The following is a 7,260-nucleotide window of genomic DNA, read 5'->3' on the forward strand; positions in this document are numbered from 1 at the left end:
TAGTCAAATGCTTAATGTTTAACAAAATATTATAAGGCATACAAAGAAACAGGAAAACATGCCTCATTCAAATGGATAAAACAAAAGGATAAAAACCATCACCAAGGAAACCCAACATTGGATTTACTATGCAATTTATTTTATTTTATTTATTTTATTTTTTTGAGACAGAGTTTTGCTCTTGTTGTCCAGGCTAGAGTGCAATGGCACGCTGCAACCTCCATCTCCCAGATTCAAGCGATTCTCCTGCCTCAGCCTCCTAAGTAGCTGGGATTACAGGTGCCCACCACCACACCTGGCTAATTTTTTTGTATTTTTAGTAGAGATGGGGTTTCACAATGTTGGCCAGGCTGGTCTTGAACTCCTGACCTCAGGTGATCCACCCACCTTGGCCTCCCAAAATGCTGGGACTATGGGCATGAGCCACTGCACCTGGCCTACTACACAATTTTTTAACTGTCTTAAATATGCTCAAGAAGCTAAGGAAAAACATGGACAAAGAACTAAAGAGCCTTAGGTACTGTATGAAAGGAGAAAAAGTTAGAGTTTCTCTCAACAAGGATAGAAGAGGCCCTTGGGTCTGACAACAAACATACAGGTAAGGTACTGCCACCTACTTTGTGGCATCTAACAATGGTTAAAAATAATAATTTAAAAATATGAGAGGATATCAAGAAAACAATATGTGAACAAAATTAGAATATCAATAAAGAGAGAGAAATTATAAGAAGGAACTGAACAAAAATCTGGAGCTAAAAAGTACAATAACTGAAATAAAAAATTCATTGCAACGAAATATCAGCAGATTTGAGCAGGCTGAAAAAAGATTCAGTGAACTTAAAGGATAGGATAATTGAAATTATTGAGTCTGAGGAGCAGAAAGAATAAAAACTGAAGAAAAGTGATGTGAATTTAAAGAATTTATGTTGACACCATCAAGTGGACCAACATACATATTATAAAAGTTCCAGAAAGACAAGAGAAAGAGAAGGGGATGGAAAGATTATTTAAAGAAATACTGGCAGAAATTATGCCAAATTTGGTGAAAAATATGGAGCTACAAACCTAAGAAGTTAAGAGACACATATTAAGACACATTATAATCAGAATTTTAAAAGACAAAGACAAAGAAACTTGAAAGCAGCGAGAGAGAAGTCACTCATCATATAGAAGAGATGATCAATAAGATTATCAACCAATTTCTCATCAGAAACCTTGAATGCCAGAAGGCAATGAGATGATATATTCAAAGTGTTGAAAGAGAAAGAAAAAACAACCCTGTCAGCTGGGAATTCTACACCCAGAGGAAAAACAAAAGCTGAAGTAGTTTGCTACTCTTAGACCTGCTTTACTAGGAATGCTAAAGGAAATCCTACAGGTTGAAATAAAAGGATGCTAGATATTAACTCAAAGCTGTATGAAAATGTATATGATCTCCTGCTAAGGTGAACACATGGGTAAGTATAAAAACCAGTATTGTTGTAATTTTGGTTTGTAACTTCACTTTTTATGTTATTGTGCTCACAGTGTATAAATATGTAATTTGTAACATTAATAACATAAAGAGGGCAAAGGGCTGTATAGGAGTAGAGTTTTGGTATGTGATTGAAGTTAAGTGGGTATTAACTCAGATGGTTATGAGTTCAGAATGTTACATATATATTCTTACATAAACTGCAAAGAAAAATATTATTTTATGTGTATGTTATATACACAAAAGGTAATAAAATAAAAATCAAAAGGTACTAAAATGAAAGTCAAAGTATATCATTAGAAAAAAAATCAACTAGGCTGGGCGTGGTGGCTCACTCCTGTAATCCCAGCATTTTGGGGGGCCGTGATCTGAGGCAGGTGGATCATGAGGTCAGGAGTTCGAGACCAGCCTGGTCAACATGGTGAAACCCTATCTCTACTAAAAATACAAAAATTAGCCAGGCATGGTGGTGCGCACCTGTAGTCCCAGCTACTCAGGAGTCTGAGGCAGAAGAATCACTTGAACCTGGGAGGCAGAGGTTTCAGTGAGCCAAAATCATGCCATTGCACTCCAGCCTGGGCAGCAGAGCAAGATTCCATCAAAAAGAAAGAAGGAAGGAAGGAAGGAAGGAAGGAAAGAAAGAAAGAAGAAAGAAAAAGAAAAAAATCAACTAAACACAAAAGAGGGTAGTAATGCAGAAAATCATGTGTAAAAGCTATAAGATACACAGAAAATCAATAGTAAAAGGCAGAAGTAAGCTTTTATCAGTAATTACTTTAAATATAAATAAAGTCTTCAATCAAAAGGAATACATTGGAAGAAGGATATAAAACCACGATCCTGTTCTTAAACAAACAATGGGTCAAAGAAGAAATCACAGTAGAAATTATAAAATACCTTGGGACAGATAAAAACAAAAATGCAACACACCAAAACTTATGGAATGCAGCAAAAGCAGTGTTCAGAGGGAAATTTATAGCTGTGAACACATACATTAAAAAAGAAGACTCAATAACATAACTTTACACCTTAAGGACCTATAAAAAGACTGCCAAACAAAACTCAAAACTAGTAGAAGGAAGGAAATTATAAAGCTAAGAACAGAGATAAAGAAAATAAGGAATAGAAAAACAATTGTGAAAAATCAGTGAGATCAATAGTTTGTTTTTAGAAAAGATTTATCTTTGGCTTGATTAAGAAAAAAGGGAGAAGACTTGAATTGCTAAAATCAGAAATGGACATTACTATCTATAAATTTTTTAAAAACAGATAGAGATTGCTTTGAATAATTGTTTGCCATCAAATTGGATAATCTAGATGAAATAGACAACTTTCCAGAAACACACAGCCTACTATGACTGCATTGTGAGGAAACAGAAAATCTGAATAGGTCTATAATTAGTAAGGAGATTGGATCAGTAATCAAAACCTCCCAAGACAGAGATTTGACTAGAAGGCTTTACTGGTGACTTCTACTAAACAGTTAAGGAATTATCGTTCTTTTCCAAACTCTTCTAAAAAGTTGAAGATAACACTTCCTAACTCATTCTATGAGGCTAGCATTACCCTGATATTAAAGCCAGACAAAGACACTAAAAGGCAAGAAAACTAAAAACCAATATCACTTATGAATATTGACCCAATAATCCTAAAGAAAATACTAGCAAACTAAATTCAGCAAACAATTAAAAGAATTTTATACTAGGACTAAGTGAATTTATTCCTGAAATGCAAGGATGGTTCAGTATGTGAAAGTCAACCAATATAATACACAACATTAACAGAATGAAGAAACACACACACACACACACACACACGCACACACACAATTATCTCAATTGAAACAGAAAAATCATTTGAAAATATTCAATATCCTTTAATGATAAAAAAGTCAGAAAATTAGGAAGAGAAGCAAACATCCTCAACATGATAAAGGCCAGATATGAAAAATCCACAGGTAACATGATAATCAATGGTGAAAAACTGAGAGCTTTCTTTTAATATCAGGAACCAGACAAGGATGCCTGCTTTTACCACTTGTATTTAGCATAATATTGTAAGTTCTAGTTTCATCTTAAACTATATACAAAAATTAGCTCAAAATCAAAGACCTACATGTAAGTATCAAAATTATAAAACTGGTAGAAGAAAATCATAGGGAAAATGCTTTATGACATTGTATGTAGCAATGATTTCTTGGTTATTACACCAAAAGCACAAGAAAAAAAGGAAAAAAATTAGATAGATTGGAATTCCTCAAAATAAAAATTTTATGCATCAGAGCACACTATCAACAGAGTGAAAAGGCAACCCACAGAATTGGAAAAATATTTTCAAATCACATATCTGATAAGGTATTAATATCTAGAATATAGAAACAACAAAACTCAACACACTAAAAACCTTAATTCAAAAGTGGGCAAAGGAGTTGAATAGATATTTTCCCAAGGAAGATACACGAATAATCAGTAAGCCTGTGAAAAGATGCTCACTATCAGTACCATTAGAAAAATGAAAATCAAAATCACAATAAGATACCACTTTATACCCAGTAGGATGGCTATTATTTTAAAAAATAAAGAAACAAAAAGTGTTGATGAGGAGTTGGGGAGATTGGAACACTTGTGCTTCTGGTGGAAACAGTATGGTAATTCCTCAAAAAATTTACACATAGCATTACCATATGATTTAACAATTCCAATTCTGAGTATATACACAAAAGAATTGAAAGAAGAGACTCAAACACCAATTTCACAGCAGCATTATTCACAATAGCCAAAAGGTGGAAGCAGCTCAAATGTTCGTTGATTGATGGATGCATAAACAAAATGTAGCATATGCATATAGTGGGTTATTATTCAGCCTTAAAAAGAAAGGAAGGTAAGATTCATGTTACAACACGGATGAACCTTGCAGACACACTAAGTGAAATACGCCAGATGCGTAAGGACAAATAATTTCACTTATATGAGGTACCTAGAGTGGGCAAATTCATAGAGACAGAAAGTAAAACAATAGTTACAAGACACTGGGCGTAGTTGGGAGTTATTATTTAATGTACATAGAATTTTAGTATAAGGCAATGAAAAAGTTCTGGAGATGGATGATTCTGTAACACTGTGAATATACTTAATGCCACTGAGCTATAAACTTAAACATAGCAAAAAAACAAAAAAAAGTACCAGTTATATTATGTATATTTTACTCTCTGTATACATTTGTTTTTGTTTTTATGTAAATAGAGAAACAACACTGAAAGGGTTGAGAGAAGTTAGTACAATTGGCCACCTGTAGGAGTTGGAATGGAACTGGGAAGACAGAAATAAATAGAAGCGCTAACTCTCGTAACATATCTTGTTACTTTGTTTTGACTTTTTGAACCTATTCAAACCTATTCAAAACAAGAATAAATAAGAGTTTCACTGGCTAAAAAAAATGAGCTGGAAACTCTTCTACTTAGATTTTGAAAGATATTGTGTAGAATTGGTGTTACTTTTTCTTTAAATATTTAATGGAATTCTCCAGGGACACAATCTGGACCTGGATATTTATTTTGTGAGGGTTTTTTCAAGTTGTGTGTTTAATTCAAACTTCTTTTATTATTTTCAATTTCAATACTTTTTGGGGAACAGGTGGTGTTTGGTTACATGGATAAGTTATTTAATGGTGGCTTCTGAAATTTTGGTGCACTCTTCACATGAGCAGTGTACACTGTATCCAATGCGTAGTCTTTTATCCTTCAACCCCCTCCCACACTTCCCTCTGAGTCCCCAAAGTCCATTGTATCATTCTTATGCTTTTGAGTCATCATAGCTTAGCTCGCACTTATGAGTGAGTACATACAATGTTTGGTTTTCCATTCCTGAGTCACTTCAATTAGATTGCTGCTCTCCAACTCTATCCAGGTTGCTGCAAATGACATTATTTCATTTCTTTTTATGAATTAGTAGTATTCCATTTTTTTATCCACTCATGATTGATGGGCATTTGGGCTGGCTCCATATTATTGCCATTGCAAATTGTGCTGCTATAAACATGCATGTGCAAGTAACTTTTTTGTATTATTTCTTTTCCTCTGGGTAGATACCCAGGAGTGGGAGTGCTGGATCAAATGGTAGATCTACTTTTAGTTCTTTAATGCATCTCCACACTGTTTTCCATAGTGATTGTACTAATTTACTTGTCCACAGCAGTGTAAAAGTGCTCCCTTTTCACTACATTCACGCCAACATCTACTTTTGTTTAAATTTTTTTTTATCATGGCCACTCTTGCAGGAGGAAAGTGGTATTGTATCATGGTTTTAATTTGCATTTCCCTGATAATTAGTTATATTGAGTATTTTTTCATATGTTTGTTGGCCATTTGCATATCTTCTTTTGAGAATTGTCTATTCATATCCTTAGCCCACTTTTTGATGGGATTGTTTTTCTTCTTGCTGATTTATTTGAATTCCTTAAAGATTCTGGATTTTAGTTCTTTGTTGGCTGCATAGTTTGCAAAGATTTTCTCTCGATCTGTGGGTTGTCTGTTTACTCTGCTGATTATTTCTTTTGCTGTGTCAAAGCTTTTTAGTTTCATTAAGTTCCATCTATTTATCTTTGTTTTTGTTGTATTTGCATTTGGGTCATGAAATCTTTGCCTAAGCCAATGTTTAGAAGGGTTTTTCTGACGTTATCTTCTAGAATTTTTATGGTTTCAGGTCTTAGATTTAAGTCTTTGATCCATCTGGAGTTGGTTTTTATATAAGGTGAGAGATGAGGATCCATTCTTCTACAAGTGGTTTGCCTATTATCCCAGCACCATTTGTTGAATAGGGTGTCCTTTCCACACTTTACGTTTTTGTTTACTTTGTCAAAGATCAGTTGGCTGTAAGTATTTGGGGTTTTTTTTTCTCTATTCTGTTCCATTGGTCTAGTGCCTTTTTTTTACATCACTACCATGCTGTTTTGGTAACTATAGCCTTGTAGTTTAGTTTGAAGTTGGGTAATGTGATGCCTCCAGATTTGTTTAGTCTTGCTTTGACTATGCAAGCTCTTTTTTTGTTCCATATGAATTTTAGGACTTTTTTTTTCTAGTTCTGTGAAGGATGGTGGTATTTTGATGGAATTGCATTGAATTTGTAGATTGCTTTTGGCAATATCATCATTCTCACAATTTTGATTCTACCCATCCATGAGCGTGGGATGTGTTTCCATTTGTTTGTGTCGTCTATGATTTCTTTCAGCAGTGTTTTGTAGTTTTCCTTGTAGAGGTCTTTCACCTCCTTTGTTAGGTATATTCCTAAGTATTTTATTTTATTTTTTTGAAGCTATTGCAAAAGGGGTTGAGTTCTTAATTTGATTCTCAGCTTGGTTGCTGTTGGTGTATAGCAGTGCTACTGATTTATATACATTAATTTTGTATCCTGAAACTTTATTGAATTCATTTCTCAATTCTATTAGCTTTTTGGATGAGTCTTTATGGTTTTCTAGGTATATGATCACATAATCAGTGAATAGCAACAGTTTGACTTCCTCTTTACTGATTTTAATGCCCTTTATTTTTTTTCTCTTGTCTGATTGCTCTGAGGACTTCCAGTACTATGTTGAATAGAAGTGGTGATAGTGGGCATCCTTGTCTTGTTCCAGTTCTCAAGGGGAATGTTTTTATCTCTTCCCCAATCAGTATAATGTTGACTGTGGGTTTGTCATAGATGCCTTTTATTACTTTAAGTTATGCCCCTTCTATGCCGATTTTGCTGAGGGTTTTAATCATAAAATGATCGTATTAGTCTGTTCTCCCACTG

The 7,260-nt window shown here is 34.1% G+C and overlaps 1 non-coding gene across 1 annotated transcript; it reads left to right on the top strand.

Moving 5' to 3' along the window:
* The first annotated feature begins 517 nt into the window (after positions 1–517).
* LOC114672921 (U6atac minor spliceosomal RNA) lies at positions 518–643 on the top strand. Its single transcript, XR_003723446.1, has one exon. It is a non-coding gene; the product is annotated as a U6atac minor spliceosomal RNA (small nuclear RNA).
* Positions 644–7,260: the final 6,617 nt, after the last annotated feature.

The sequence above is a fragment of the Macaca mulatta genome, chromosome 15 (genome assembly GCF_049350105.2).
Source record: "Macaca mulatta isolate MMU2019108-1 chromosome 15, T2T-MMU8v2.0, whole genome shotgun sequence".
Lineage (NCBI taxonomy): Eukaryota > Metazoa > Chordata > Mammalia > Primates > Cercopithecidae > Macaca > Macaca mulatta.